This window comes from Rhinoderma darwinii, assembly GCF_050947455.1.
Source record: "Rhinoderma darwinii isolate aRhiDar2 chromosome 5 unlocalized genomic scaffold, aRhiDar2.hap1 SUPER_5_unloc_13, whole genome shotgun sequence".
Lineage (NCBI taxonomy): Eukaryota > Metazoa > Chordata > Amphibia > Anura > Rhinodermatidae > Rhinoderma > Rhinoderma darwinii.
In genome coordinates, this window is record NW_027461769.1 from 33,876 (window position 1) to 49,866 (window position 15,991).

A 15,991-nucleotide genomic window follows, 5' to 3' on the forward strand; every position below is an offset into this window, starting at 1 on the left:
CCTTATGTGTTGACTAAAATCAGATTCCAAAAGTGTTTTTTGTGTTTGCCATTGTTTCTGTCTTTCTGAAGGGATCTCCCCTTTTAATCCCATTATTTCAACACCTGTTGGACAATGCATGAGTGATAATGAGCTAATTGATTAAATGCAATTAATGAATACATTGCCACCTCTTGTTTTGTGTCGTCTGTGTGTCTGTGTTTCCGGCATTTCACATTGGAACAGCTCATTCACCTTCCTTGTCTTCTCTCCGCCCTCCCTTTTAGGTAAGTTAAAGAGCTGCACCTGAGCCAGCCACTGATTGATGCAGCACCACAGTCAAATAGTGGAGTGGAGTAGGGGAACAGCAAACAGCCATTAAAGCCGCCCGCCCGCCCGCCCGCCACAATGGACCTACCTGTGTACACTAGATGGATGTGATGGAATGTACTGTCGTCCCTACATTTCAAGAAGGAGTAAGAATTGCAGTTGCAACAAAGCCTTGCTTGCCTACAAAGAGAGCAGCAATTTGGATTTGTTACTATGTTACCTAGAAGAATAACAAACTGTGCAAGGATGGAGGTTGTAGGAGCAAGGAGAAGTTGTCTGTAAAGTTGGTGGATGCTTATTTTCCATTTTGCAGTCCCTTGTCTCCCTCTTGTGGCCTCCTGGAGGCAACTAGCTGTGCAAAAAAAGACAGCCTGGCGGCCGGCTGTTGCAGTGTTGCCCTCTCAGGCAACACTGAGTGACTGACTGAGCCGCACCGTCTTATATAAAGTTCAGACGGAACTTTGCACGTGTCATAGTGGAGCCCTGAGGAGCCAGAGCCAGCTTTCTGACATCATAATGGGGCCTCAGAGATAAAAGCCTGGGCCCAGGCAGTGTTGGTCAGTGCTGCTCAGCAGGCAGCACTGGACTGGACTGGATTACAGCTGATACAAGGTGTGAAGGAACAAGGGGTGGCTGTGGGCATGCACTGGCTGCCGCTGCCAGTGTTTATCTGCATGGCAGCAGGGCATTTGGGCGTTGCCAGGAAGGCGTTTTTATGTAGATTCCTCCTCTTTCAGCACTGCATTGTGGTGCAAGCAAAAGAAGCAAATCCTGTCTGGCTTCCTCTCCGGCCTTTATTCACCTCCCGTGTAGCTGTGAGTGTGTGAGCCTGCAGGGCCCCATGGAATTGCCTAGAAGTAGGCTGAATCGCTGCAAGGGCTGAACAGCAGTATCGGGCAGGCTCGGGCAACGCGCCGCCCGGTCGGGTTATCGCTTCTCGGCCTTTTGGCTAAGCTCAAGTAGTTTAGTCACTAGGCAGTCCAGAACCAGGACAGTAGCCCCTTCGGCCTTGTGGCATCGGCGATTTATCGTCTTAAGCCACATGCTGCTATAGGGGGGGGTGAATCCTGCTGTATGGATATTTAAGAAGGGATCGCAGGATTGACTCTATGGAGGAAATCTCTGTTCTTTATTGCCCTTAGGAACTGCGGATCATGTTGGAGGACCGAGGGGATTTGCCGGCTTCGGTGCGGCTGCGAAACACCATTCGTATTCGGATACAGGAAGGATTTCGGGAGAAGATCAACGATCATTACATCTTTGAGAAGATTTTGCTGGGTCATCTTGCTTTTCAACCGGAGGAACTGCTGTGTTTCCAGGATTTTTCCAGGTCTGGTTTTTTTGATCTAACCTTCTATGCAATTGGGAACTGTCATAATTTATACCAACGTTATCAAAAATTTGAAAAACATGCGGATTTTGAAGGGATAAAATTGGAATTCCTTTATATGCATGAGGAAGTGCTTCTAACTGTGCACGTTTTTAACCCTTACATTGATGAAGATGATATTACAAGTTTTCTCTTGAGATACTGTGCAAGGGTGAGATACCTGAAGAAATTGACCAATAAGTGGGGAGTATGGAATGGCAAGAGGCAGTACGTGGTGGTCTTTAAAGAAGATCCTGGAGATCCTAGAGGTCGGAGAACTCCACCAGCTTTCTTCTCCCTGGGTAAGAGCAGAGGACGTTTGTTCTATAGAGGTCAATCTTATTACTGCAGGAATTGTATGTCATATGGACACTTACAAGAGAGTTGCCCATCTGGCCAAAAATGTTCAAATTGCAACAGTGCGGAACATACTACCAGAGGATGCCCCAAGTTAAAAAAAACCTGTGATTTATGCGGGAAGGATGACCATTTGTTTGGGGCATGTCCAGCAAGGGTGAAAAAGAAAACATATGCGGAAGCAGCAAAAAGCGGTCCCTCTGAGCCATCTATGACCGCAATACAAACCTCCATTCAACAGGACATAGAAGACATTCTAACAGAGAATAATTTTTTGGACATCCTAAGCAGCAGTAATTTACCTCCAAATTTACCGGTTGAGCAGGAGATATCAAGTGGAGAAAGTCCGGAGGTTGTTGCCTCTGGGGGGGGAAACCCCCTTGGAGGCAGCCTTGTTTCTTCTTTCCTTACAGGTGCGGTCCAGCAGGAGGAGGGTCCGGCTACGAAGAGGAAGAAGAGTCCAAACAGAGAGGCGTCACAAAGCCAGGAGTCCAGTAAAGAGGAGAATCAGCAAGGAAAAAGAGAAGCTCCAGAAGAGAAGATCATTGTGGAGGAGGAAGAGGGGGACGAGATGGATAAAACCGTGTGTCTTAAAAGGCCAGGAGGAAAGAAAGGCAAAGGGGAGGGAAGATGTAAAAAGAAAGCCTTACAGGAGTCTGATGGAGAGGGTGAACCTGTCACCCTTCGGAGGATGTGTAGTAGTGACTCAGGAACATGAGTGCACTAAAATGTTTCTCCTTAAATGTAAGGAGTATTAAAGGAAAGGTGAGAAGAGCAGCAGTTTTAAGTTATTTGGGTTCTATGCCGGCAGATATTTTGTTTTTACAGGAATGTGGCATAGGTTTTGATGTGGACATTAAGCCATTAGAAAAGGAATGGACTAAAGGGCCTTCAGTATGGTCCACTGGTCTAGATAATAGATCAGCAGGTATTTGTATTTTGTTTAACAGCCCAGATTGGGAAATTTTAAGTTTTCAGGAAATTATACCTGGACGTTTGCTTTACGTAACTGCTGTTCTGCACAAAAAAGTTTTCCGTTTCTTTAATATTTATGCACCTCCCGGGAAAAAAGGGAGGGTGGAGCTTTTGGAAGCACTTTCTCTCTTTGTTCCAGATGCGAGACCAACAATTATCTGCGGTGATTTCAACACTGTCCTGGACAAAAGAGATCGGAAGAGGAAAAGGGACCAAGAAGACACTAAAGAGGACATTGCTAGTAAAGTACTGAGAACTTTGGTATCTGATACAAATCTAACAGACGCATGGGTCTCGTGTAAGGCAGGTGATGCTGGGTACACATGGTCAAATGGACAAACCAGCTCACGTATAGATTATGTGTTTGTGTCAAAAAATGTAACAATTATTGATTGTAAGTTAGAGGATAATGTATTTTCAGACCATCATGGGTTATTAGTTGAAATAGGTTTTGAAGGAGGTTTAGAATGTGGAAGAGGGTTCTGGAAGCTAAACAGACTTCTTTTAGAAGACCAGAGAGTAGTAGAAAGTTTTTCTAATATGTTTTTTAAGTTTAAGTTTTCCAGAATCAAATATACGTCCAGTCTTTGCTGGTGGCTACGTGTTAAAAAAGACATTAAAAATTTCTTCAAAAAGTGGGGACGGAAGATCGCCGCAGAAAAAAGAGAAGAGCTACATGGTGTAGTTTTTAAACTTCGGGCCCTACAGGCTGCAAAAGAAAGGGGTTATGATGTGGAGGAAAGGATCTCCTTTCTTAAAATGGAAAGGGAGAAAAAAATTAAGGAGAATGGTAAAAAAATTATTTTTGGTACTAAAACAAAATGGGTTGAAGAAGGAGAGAAATGTTCAAGTTATTTCTTTAAAAAAATTAAGAAGAAGGAAAAAATGATCTCTTTAAAATATGGAGATGGGTATGTGGAGAATACCCAGGGGATGCTTAAAGTGGCAAGCAACTTTTATGCATCTCTATTTTCACAGGAGAGAAGAGATAATAGTTGTGTTAATCAATTTCTAAATGTTTTAGATTCTAATCTGACGGAGGAAGACTGTAAAGGCCTACTGGAGGAGGTAACAGAAGAGGAAATTTTGGATACTTTAAAAAGCTTTGGTAAAAACAAAACCCCTGGAGTAGATGGGCTGACATATGAATTTTATATAAAGTTTTGGGATATTATAAAAGAGGAGGTTACCTTGATATGCAGAGATATTTTAAAGGAGTCCTCTGTACCCTCTAGCCTTCAGGAGGGGGTTATTACTTTGTTATTTAAAGGAGGTGACAAGCAGGACATTGGAAACTGGAGGCCGATAACTTTATTAAATTGTGATATGAAACTAGCGGCAAAAATTTTGGCCAATAGAATGAAAAAGGTCATTCACAAGGTAATAGGTGAGGACCAATCCTGTGCAGTACCTGGGAGATGCATTGCCCAGAGCTTGTCAGTACTGAGAGATGCGTTACTGTATAGTACAGACAGGAAACAAGCAGTTTGTTTATTAAGTCTTGATTTCAAAAAAGCTTATGATTCAGTTAACCAGTCCTTTTTATTTCAGGTCTTGGAGAAAATGGGGTTTCCGACCGGTTTTGTTAATAAAATTAAAACCCTATATAAGGGAGCATATAGTACTGTTGAAATTAATGGTATGTTTAGTGAAGGGGTGCCACTCTTGTGTGGAGTAAGGCAGGGGTGCCCTCTTTCACCAATCCTCTTTATTTGTGCTTTGGAGCCATTTTTAATAACCTTGAGGAATGATAAGATTATCAGAGGAATTTTTTTGCCTGGGTCTAATGGAGATCAAGTGAAATGCATTGCATATATGGATGATGTTAATATTGTTGCATCTACAGGCACAAGTGTACAGCGAGTCATCCTTTGGTCAAGAATGTTTGAAGGTGCCGCAGGGTTAGTACTTAATATTAACAAATGTGCTTGTATGACATTGGGTGCATTTCAGCAAGAACTGCCAGACCAGATAAAATTATCTGATAAAATAAAAGTCCTTGGGATTTGGTTCAATAAAGAGGTCTCAGGAGAGGAAAGTTGGGAGATGGTCAAAACTAAAATGCAAAATAAAGTAAATTTTTGGAAATTAAGGGATCTCTCCATGGAAGGTAAAGTTTTGGTAATCAAAGCAGAACTTTTGCCGGTCATTTTATTTGTGGGCCTTGTATTTCCCATGAATAATTTATGGTTAAAAAGACTTAAAAAAGTTTTATTCTTTTTTCTTTGGAGCTCGCAGATGGAAAAACTATCCAGAGACAAGGTATGCAGAGAAAAAAGGCAAGGAGGCAAGAGTATGCCTGATCTTGATATGTTCATTTACTTGAAATTTTTCAGCTTCGTGATAAAATGTGTGTTATCCAATACAAAATGTGGTATGTGGACATTATTCTTCACAGGTTATGTCCTGCAGAAATATTCATGGGTAAAGTTGGAGTTACACAGACCTTATGCTCTGATTCTCCCCAAGTTTTACGAGGTGGTGGAAAAAATTGTAGTGCAGTTTAAACTACAGCATGTAAACATTGAGGTGTTAAAAGATCAGAGAAAGCTAACATATTACGTGCAGCAAAAGAAAATTACATTACCAATCGAACAGTATCCAGTTGCAGTAGCCAAACAAATTTGGAAAAATGTGTCTGCTAATTGTTTATTTAATCCGCAGAAGGATCTAGCCTGGGCAGCAGTGCATCAGTGTGTCCCTGTTAGGGATTTTCAGCATAATAGGGGTTTAGTTAGATCAGCCAAATGTCCCAGAAGCCATTGTGGTGAGTCAGAAACTGTGGAACATCTACTATGGGCGTGTAAATATGCAAATGACGTCTGGGAGAAAGCATCTAGCTTCATAAAGGAGGTTGGTAAGGTGCAGACTATTGGTTACAAACAGGTACTATATGGAGTCTCCTTAAATCTAATGAGATGTGAAAACCGAGTCGCTTGGCAAGTGATAAATTCTGTGAAAGATGCATTGTGGAAAGCAAGAAACATCGCTCTCTTTAAAAGAGAAGAGATTACTCCCAGAGATTGTATTAAATTGGTGGTTGCTAACATGTACATCTATTTTCTGTTGGATTGTAAAAAATCGCAAAGTAATGCTGTGAATTTGTGGAAAGTTGAGCAGTGGTCAAATTATTTCCAGATTTAATTGACTTTCTATTTTTCTGTTTTTCAGAATATCAGCCTCATGGACAGCCTTAAAGGGAAAGGAACATTGTAAAGGGAAAGATATGAGGATATCTGGTGTTATGGCTAGATGTAATGCTATTGTGTAGAAGTGTAATTCAATTACATTGTAATATTTTTGTGTTATGAGGAATATCATATGATTCTGATTGTATTGTGTTTTTTTTTTGTGGTATTTCTATTGTATTATGGTTTTGTGATATATTTGTAAAATTTTGTGAAGTTTTGTGTATTTTTTGTGTGAGATGTATAAATTGTATTGTGTTTCTCAATAAAAAGATAAAAAAAAAATCTGTTCTTATCAGTTTAATATCTGATACGTCCCCTATCTGGGGACCATATATTAAATGGATTTTTAGAACAGGGAGATGGAAATAGAGCTTGCTCTGTCCACTCCACGCATTGACCTGGTATTGCAGTATTTCCAGGACCGGTGCACCCTTTCCTTATGTGTTGACTAAAATCAGATTCCAAAAGTGTTTTTTGTGTTTGCCATTGTTTCTGTCTTTCTGAAGGGATCTCCCCTTTTAATCCCATTATTTCAACACCTGTTGGACAATGCATGAGTGATAATGAGCTAATTGATTAAATGCAATTAATGAATACATTGCCACCTCTTGTTTTGTGTCGTCTGTGTGTCTGTGTTTCCGGCATTTCACATTGGAACAGCTCATTCACCTTCCTTGTCTTCTCTCCGCCCTCCCTTTTAGGTAAGTTAAAGAGCTGCACCTGAGCCAGCCACTGATTGATGCAGCACCACAGTCAAATAGTGGAGTGGAGTAGGGGAACAGCAAACAGCCATTAAAGCCGCCCGCCCGCCCGCCCGCCCGCCCGCCACAATGGACCTACCTGTGTACACTAGATGGATGTGATGGAATGTACTGTCGTCCCTACATTTCAAGAAGGAGTAAGAATTGCAGTTGCAACAAAGCCTTGCTTGCCTACAAAGAGAGCAGCAATTTGGATTTGTTACTATGTTACCTAGAAGAATAACAAACTGTGCAAGGATGGAGGTTGTAGGAGCAAGGAGAAGTTGTCTGTAAAGTTGGTGGATGCTTATTTTCCATTTTGCAGTCCCTTGTCTCCCTCTTGTGGCCTCCTGGAGGCAACTAGCTGTGCAAAAAAAGACAGCCTGGCGGCCGGCTGTTGCAGTGTTGCCCTCTCAGGCAACACTGAGTGACTGACTGAGCCGCACCGTCTTATATAAAGTTCAGACGGAACTTTGCACGTGTCATAGTGGAGCCCTGAGGAGCCAGAGCCAGCTTTCTGACATCATAATGGGACCTCAGAGATAAAAGCCTGGGCCCAGGCAGTGTTGGTCAGTGCTGCTCAGCAGGCAGCACTGGACTGGACTGGATTACAGCTGATACAAGGTGTGAAGGAACAAGGGGTGGCTGTGGGCATGCACTGGCTGCCGCTGCCAGTGTTTATCTGCATGGCAGCAGGGCATTTGGGCGTTGCCAGGAAGGCGTTTTTATGTAGATTCCTCCTCTTTCAGCACTGCATTGTGGTGCAAGCAAAAGAAGCAAATCCTGTCTGGCTTCCTCTCCGGCCTTTATTCACCTCCCGTGTAGCTGTGAGTGTATGAGCCTGCAGGGCCCCATGGAATTGCCTAGAAGTAGGCTGAATCGCTGCAAGGGCTGAACAGCAGTATCGGGCAGGCTCGGGCAACGCGCGGCCCGTTCGGGTTATCGCTTCTCGGCCTTTTGGCTAAGACCAAGTGTATTTATACAGGAGGTTTTTAGTCAGAAGGTGCTCAGGTACCCTCTCTCTCGGCCTCGGGGGATTGTCCAGGTTCGCCTGGACTTCACCCCCGTGCTGCTATTTGGGAGAGAGGCTTAGTCCTGAGCAACGAGTTGCGATCCCCCCCCCCAGCCCTTTGGTGTGTCTCCGGACCCCATAGGGAGCAGCGCAAGCTGCGCGGTTCGACCCGGCTAGGCGATGGCGGGCGAACCAGATGCGGTGCCGGTATATGCCCGGCTGAAAAACTCTGCAAGATTCGTCTTGACAGAGGGTGGAGGCGGTCCACGTGGGATTAAGTTTTTGGTACTCGATATCCTTGAGAAACTACTGGCAGTCCGCAAGCATGAGATTCTGGCGATCCAGGACTACCCGAAGCGTGGAGTTTTTGATGTTACATTTATGGGAGAAGGAATCCTCCGTGATGCCATGGAAAAAGCTGAGAGGGAGAAAGCTCAACTCACGTCTTCGGGCGTCAAGGTAATCGAACATGCATTTGAAGTTACCAAACTCGTAGTGATTAAAATGTACTCCCCATACGTAAAGGATCAGGAAGTGGCGGCGTTCTTAGCTGCTTACTTCAGAAACGTTAAACTGTTGGGGAGAGTAATGAACGAGTGCGGAGTGTGGACTGTCAAGTGGAAATTTATTGTGACGCTGATAAAGGACCCCTCCACCCAAAATACGAGATTACCACCGGCTCGTTTTAAAATAGGGAATGTGAATGGCGACCTCTACTTTTCAGGGATGCCAAACTTCTGCAGGACCTGCGGTACCTATGGGCACACCAGTTTTAGCTGCGATGTCACCTGTAGGAACTGTGGAAGTAAAAATCACACCATGAGAGAATGCACAGAAGAAAAGCGATGTAATTTTTGTCAAAAAACTGGTCACCTGTATTTTTCCTGCCCTCATAGGTACCGAGGAGAAGAAGAAGAAGAGCAACCCGAAGCGCCCCCACGTGCTCCGCCAGCAGACCAGGCCCGTCCCCAAGGAGAGGAACAGACCAGCACTCAGATAGAGGAGCGAGGTACCTGGGCTTCCAAGGTGCGAAGTACGGGAGCCAAAGCAGGTACCGCGAGGCCAGCAACCCCAGAGGAAAAAAGGGAGCCCAGTGCAAAGGAAAAGCGGCAGTCAAAGCGGAAGGCCGATATGGAGCAGGCCGGGAAAAAATCGGAGGCGCCCCAGAAGGCTGGTAGCCAGGGGGATGCTGGGCCTGCTCCAAAGCCTGGGTCTCTAACGTCCGAGTCGGATGAGGATGATGAGGTACCGGTGGGTCCCCGTAAAAAGGGAAGACAAGGCCGAGTCGGTAGGAGGGAGTCAGGGGAGGAGCAGATGGATATATCAGTGAAGAAAGATGCGGCTCCTCCTAGGACCCCCTCCTCGCCGCGACTGGTGAGGAGGGCGGGCACTGCTCCCTCCGAGAATACTGACACCCCGCCTTGTGCACAACCTCCCCCTCCAGAAAGGCCATCACAGCCCCAGGGGGGAGTGGCGGGGACCCACCAGACATGGACCTCAGTAGAGCGCCATATGAGACCCAGGTAAGGCTGAATGAGTTTGGGCTCCCTGTGTACGAGGCCGGGGTTGTTGGCAATACCCTCTCTGAAGGTAGTTCCTCTCCCGCGTCATCCCTTCAGACGCTAAGCTTGGATGGGGGCGGGTATACGAGTTCAAGTGAGATATCTGGTGTTGCTGGTGGAGAGACAGTCTGATTTTAATTACCAATATTATTTATAATTTTAAAATCAAGACAATTTTTTCTCCCTATAGTTACAATGTCTGAGATAAAGGGAATCTCCCTCAACGTGAGGGGCGCAAAGACAAAAGTGAGAAGGGTTGCTCTTTTCAATTATTTATCTTGCCTGGCAGCCTCTGTTTTTTTCCTGCAGGAGTGCGGTATCCCCCACACAATGTCTTACCAAAAATACAAAGAGGATTGGAAGTGTGGTCCATCCATCTGGTCTGGATCTAACGAGTCCAGATCAGCAGGGGTCGCCATTCTTTTTAAGGGAAACGTTTTAGTTGATTTTATTCAAGAAATTTTACCAGGACGTATCTTAATGGTTAAAGCTTTTATTGATGGCACAAAATGGCAGTTTTTAAATTTTTACGGATCACCAGAAAAAAATGAAAGAGCGAGGATGTTAGAGATTTTACCACTTTTTATCAATACATCTGAGCCTTTCATCCTCGCAGGTGATTTTAACTGTGTTATGAGAGGAGAGCGCCGGCTGACCAACAGTACGAGCAGAAATTATGATAAGACCTCTGGAATGCTCAAGGATATCGTGAATGATTTTAATTTAAGTGATGTTTATAAAGAAAGTAACAGAAATAGTCCAGAGGAAGCCGGCGTCACCTGGAGCAATGCCACCTGTAGCTCCAGGATTGATTTTATTTTTTGTCCTAAAAATTTACTGCCTTTTAGTTGTGATGTTTTAACCAATGTTTTTTCTGATCATAGGCTTTTATCGTTTTTAATAAAGCATGATCTTAACAACTCGGTTGGTAAAAAGTCCTGGAAGTTTAACGTTTCCCTTTTAGACGATCCACAGGTTTTAGCAGATTTTATTGAATTTTACAGAATGAACAGGCGGGTGAGAGATGTGCGTACTCCCATCAAGGCTTGGTGGGAGAAGATGAAAACAAAAATCAAAGACTTTTTTATTAAAAAGAGCGTGGCGAAAGCCAAGGAGAAAAAATAGTTTTTTAATACCCTCAACACCCGCCTGCAGACCCTGTACAAAATGAGAGAACATGGAATAGAGGTAAAATCCGACATCATCAGTTTAAAGGAAGAGATAGCCCAGTGCCTGGAGCAGAGAGGTAAAGAGATCATTTTCCGTTCAAAAATGCAACATGTAGAAGAGAACGAGACCTGCTCCAGGTACTTTTTTAAGAAAATCAATAATAAAAAGGCTGTCATTAGAAACATTGATGGGGTGTCGGATGTACAGGGTCTTTTAAGTAAAGTTCATGAGTTTTACACTGACCTTTTTAATGTTAAAACTGTGGATCGTGATTTTATGCGTGACTCACTGAAGGAGATTACTACTGTTTTAGATCCTGTCTCGCAGCAATTTTTATTACAGGAGCTGACGGAGAAGGAGATTTTAGAAACAGTAAAGAGCTTTAAAGCAGGTAAAGTTCCTGGTCCGGATGGAATACCCAGTGAGTTTTATGTAAAATTTTATGACATTTTAAAAGAGGACCTTTTTAGCCTTTTTTCTGATGTTTTTAATTCCAAGATGCTGCCTAAGTCCTGGCAGAAGGGTGAGGTCTCCCTAATATATAAGAAAGGTGACATCGCGGCTTTGGAAAACTGGAGACCAATAACCCTTCTTAACTGCGACTACAAAATTATGGCAAAAATATGTGCAAACCGTCTGAAAGCCATAGTACCCCACATCATACACCCTAACCAGGTGTGTGGGGTGCCAGGCCGCAGCATCTGGGATAATCTAAATCTTATTAAGGACGTAATTGAGAACACGAGGTCTAGAAGATGTAAACTTGCAATTTTATCCATAGACTTTGAAAAGGCGTTTGACCGTGTTTCTCATTTTTATCTTTTTAAGGTTTTAGAGCGGATGGGTATTCCTGAAGGATTTTTATTATCACTTAAAGCCTTTTATAAAAACTGCACTAGCAAAATTTTAGTAAATGGTTTTAAGACACAGGAGGTAATTTTAAACTCGGGGGTGAAGCAGGGGTGTCCCTTGTCCCCACTGCTTTTTATTTGCGCGTTGGAGCCTTTACTGTGTGCGATTCGCCGCGACAAATTAATTTGTGGAGCTCCCCTTCCGGGGGGAGGCGGCATAGAGGCCAAAGCAGTGGGGTACATGGACGATGTTGCGGTTTTATGCAGGGACACCGTGTCGCTTCAGAGAGCCCTCAGACAAATAGAGTTTTATTGCTGTGCTTCCGGTTTTAAGGTGAATTTCAGAAAAAGTAACATTTTAAACATAGGAAGCATGGTTTTTAGAGATATACCGGTACCTGTGTTTCTGTTACTATTCTACGATTCTGTTACTATTTTAGGTATCTCCTTCAGTGAGTGCGACAATGGTTTTATAAGTTGGGACATGGTGGCGCAGAAGGTAAACAAAAAAATATGTATGTGGAATATGAGGAAACTAACCATGGAGGGAAAGGTTTTAATTATCAAAATGGTCATTTTACCCCTTCTTTTATACGTAAGCATGGTGTTTCCTCCCCCAACTGTTTTATTACGTAAAATAATAAAAACGTGTTTTACCTTCTTTTGGAGTTCCAGAATGGAGAAATTGAGAAGAGAAACTGTCATGAAATCCAAACCACAGGGTGGCAAAGATTTTCCTGATTTTAATAGGTTCCTTTTAATAAAGTTCTTTAGTTATTGTTTTAATTCCCTTTTTAAAGAACATCACTGGTCTTATTTCCTACGTTTTAACACTGGGTTTTTTATGAGGAGGCTGGGGTGGTTTGATATTAATTTAACTTCCCCCTATGCTTTTAATTTACCAGCCAACTATGAAATTTTAGAGAAAATAGTGACCTTGTTCAATTTAAGAGGGAAAAGTGTGTCAGAACTTAAAAACAGCAAAAAATTAATAAAGGACCTAAGAGACAAAGAACTAGTCTGCAATATTGAACATTTTAGTGAAGAACGTTGTGCTTTTATTTGGAAGTTTATTAATGTGTTTTATCTTTTTAACACACAGATGGACCTGGCCTGGAGCTGCGTTCATCAATGTCTTCCATGCAGGGCATTCCAACACAGACGAGGATTTGCGAGGTCTGCCATCTGCCCGAGGGAAGGCTGCCAGGCGGAAGAGACGGTTCGACACATTTTTTGGACTTGCAACTTTGCACAGGAATTTTGGATAAAAATCTTCCCTTTGTTGGTGAAGATGGCGGACCTGAAGGACTTAAGCTATGATAACATTTTATATGGACTTTTTGGATGCCCTACCCCGGATCAAAAAAGTATAGCATGGAAGACGATGAACTGCGCAAAAGAAGCTCTTTGGAAGGCCAGGAACATCCTGATTTTTAAGCATGATGTTTTAGCAATTGATGACGTTTTAGGACTTTGTTTTAGTGATATGTATATGTACTATTTATTAGATAAAAAAAGGAATGCCACCCTTTCAAGAAAATGGTTTGTGAGAGACTGGAACTCCAATATCTAATGTTTCACCACCATGTCCCTTTTATGGATTTTAATGTAAATTGAATTTTTCTTGTTGTTTTTATTCAATGTAAAAAGTGGAAATTATTGTAAACTGTACTTTTTTATAATAAATCATTGACACCCCCGCGAGGGGGTAGCCAACTGAAAAAAAAAAAATCTGTTCTTATCAGTTTAATATCTGATACGTCCCCTATCTGGGGACCATATATTAAATGGATTTTTAGAACAGGGAGATGGAAATAGAGCTTGCTCTGTCCACTCCACGCATTGACCTGGTATTGCAGTATTTCCAGGACCGGTGCACCCTTTCCTTATGTGTTGACTAAAATCAGATTCAAAAAGTGTTTTTTGTGTTTGCCATTGTTTCTGTCTTTCTGAAGGGATCTCCCCTTTTAATCCCATTATTGCAACACCTGTTGGACAATGCATGAGTGATAATGAGCTAATTGATTAAATGCAATTAATGAATACATTGCCACCTCTTGTTTTGTGTCGTCTGTGTGTCTGTGTTTCCGGCATTTCACATTGGAACAGCTCATTCACCTTCCTTGTCTTCTCTCCGCCCTCCCTTTTAGGTAAGTTAAAGAGCTGCACCTGAGCCAGCCACTGATTGATGCAGCACCACAGTCAAATAGTGGAGTGGAGTAGGGGAACAGCAAACAGCCATTAAAGCCGCCCGCCCGCCCGCCCGCCACAATGGACCTACCTGTGTACACTAGATGGATGTGATGGAATGTACTGTCGTCCCTACATTTCAAGAAGGAGTAAGAATTGCAGTTGCAACAAAGCCTTGCTTGCCTACAAAGAGAGCAGCAATTTGGATTTGTTACTATGTTACCTAGAAGAATAACAAACTGTGCAAGGATGGAGGTTGTAGGAGCAAGGAGAAGTTGTCTGTAAAGTTGGTGGATGCTTATTTTCCATTTTGCAGTCCCTTGTCTCCCTCTTGTGGCCTCCTGGAGGCAACTAGCTGTGCAAAAAAAGACAGCCTGGCGGCCGGCTGTTGCAGTGTTGCCCTCTCAGGCAACACTGAGTGACTGACTGAGCCGCACCGTCTTATATAAAGTTCAGACGGAACTTTGCACGTGTCATAGTGGAGCCCTGAGGAGCCAGAGCCAGCTTTCTGACATCATAATGGGGCCTCAGAGATAAAAGCCTGGGCCCAGGCAGTGTTGGTCAGTGCTGCTCAGCAGGCAGCACTGGACTGAACTGGATTACAGCTGATACAAGGTGTGAAGGAACAAGGGGTGGCTGTGGGCATGCACTTGCTGCCGCTGCCAGTGTTTATCTGCATGGCAGCAGGGCATTTGGGCGTTGCTAGGAAGGCGTTTTTATGTAGATTCCTCCTATTTCAGCACTGCATTGTGGTGCAAGCAAAAGAAGCAAATCCTGTCTGGCTTCCTCTCCGGCCTTTATTCACCTCCCGTGTAGCTGTGAGTGTGTGAGCCTGCAGGGCCCCATGGAATTGCCGAGAAGTAGGCTGAATCGCTGCAAGGGCTGAACAGCAGTATGGGGCAGGCTCGGGCAACGCGCGGCCCGTTCGGGTTATCGCTTCTCGGCCTTTTGGCTAAGATCAATTGTAGTATCTGTTCTTATCAGTTTAATATCTGATACGTCCCCTATCTGGGGACCATATATTAAATGGATTTTTAGAACAGGGAGATGGAAATAGAGCTTGCTCTGTCCACTCCACGCATTGACCTGGTATTGCAGTATTTCCAGGACCGGTGCACCCTTTCCTTATGTGTTGACTAAAATCAGATTCCAAAAGTGTTTTTTTGTGTTTGCCATTGTTTCTGTCTTTCTGAAGGGATCTCCCCTTTTAATCCCATTATTTCAACACCTGTTGGACAATGCATGAGTGATAATGAGCTAATTGATTAAATGCAATTAATGAATACATTGCCACCTCTTGTTTTGTGTCGTCTGTGTGTCTGTGTTTCCGGCATTTCACATTGGAACAGCTCATTCACCTACCTTGTCTTCTCTCCGCCCTCCCTTTTAGGTAAGTTAAAGAGCTGCACCTGAGCCAGCCACTGATTGATGCAGCACCACAGTCAAATAGTGGAGTGGAGTAGGGGAACAGCAAACAGCCATTAAAGCCGCCCGCCCGCCCGCCACAATGGACCTACCTGTGTACACTAGATGGATGTGATGGAATGTACTGTCGTCCCTACATTTCAAGAAGGAGTAAGAATTGCAGTTGCAACAAAGCCTTGCTTGCCTACAAAGAGAGCAGCAATTTGGATTTGTTACTATGTTACCTAGAAGAATAACAAACTGTGCAAGGATGGAGGTTGTAGGAGCAAGGAGAAGTTGTCTGTAAAGTTGGTGGATGCTTATTTTCCATTTTGCAGTCCCTTGTCTCCCTCTTGTGGCCTCCTGGAGGCAGCTAGCTGTGCAAAAAAAGACAGCCTGGCGGCCGGCTGTTGCAGTGTTGCCCTCTCAGGCAACACTGAGTGACTGACTGAGCCGCACCGTCTTATATAAAGTTCAGACGGAACTTTGCACGTGTCATAGTGGAGCCCTGAGGAGCAAGAGCCAGCTTTCTGACATCATAATGGGGCCTCAGAGATAAAAGCCTGGGCCCAGGCAGTGTTGGTCAGTGCTGCTCAGCAGGCAGCACTGGACTGGACTGGATTACAGCTGATACAAGGTGTGAAGGAACAAGGGGTGGCTGTGGGCATGCACTTGCTGCCGCTGCCAGTGTTTATCTGCATGGCAGCAGGGCATTTGGGCGTTGCCAGGAAGGCGTTTTTATGTAGATTCCTCCTCTTTCAGCACTGCATTGTGGTGCAAGCAAAAGAAGCAAATCCTGTCTGGCTTCCTCTCCGGCCTTTATTCACCTCCCGTGTAGCTGTGAGTGTGTGAGCCTGCAGG

At 43.8% G+C, this 15,991-nt stretch overlaps 2 non-coding genes and 1 pseudogene across 2 annotated transcripts; all 3 read left to right on the forward strand.

Moving 5' to 3' along the window:
• Positions 1-6,452: 6,452 nt before the first annotated feature.
• LOC142685293 (U2 spliceosomal RNA) lies at positions 6,453-6,636 on the forward strand. The gene has a single exon (XR_012854797.1). It is a non-coding gene; the product is annotated as a U2 spliceosomal RNA (small nuclear RNA).
• A 6,583-nt stretch (positions 6,637-13,219) lies between these two features.
• On the forward strand, positions 13,220-13,420 carry LOC142685313 (U2 spliceosomal RNA; annotated as a pseudogene).
• Positions 13,421-14,658: 1,238 nt separating this feature from the next.
• Positions 14,659-14,849, forward strand: LOC142685280 (U2 spliceosomal RNA). The gene has a single exon (XR_012854786.1). It is a non-coding gene; the product is annotated as a U2 spliceosomal RNA (small nuclear RNA).
• Positions 14,850-15,991: the final 1,142 nt, after the last annotated feature.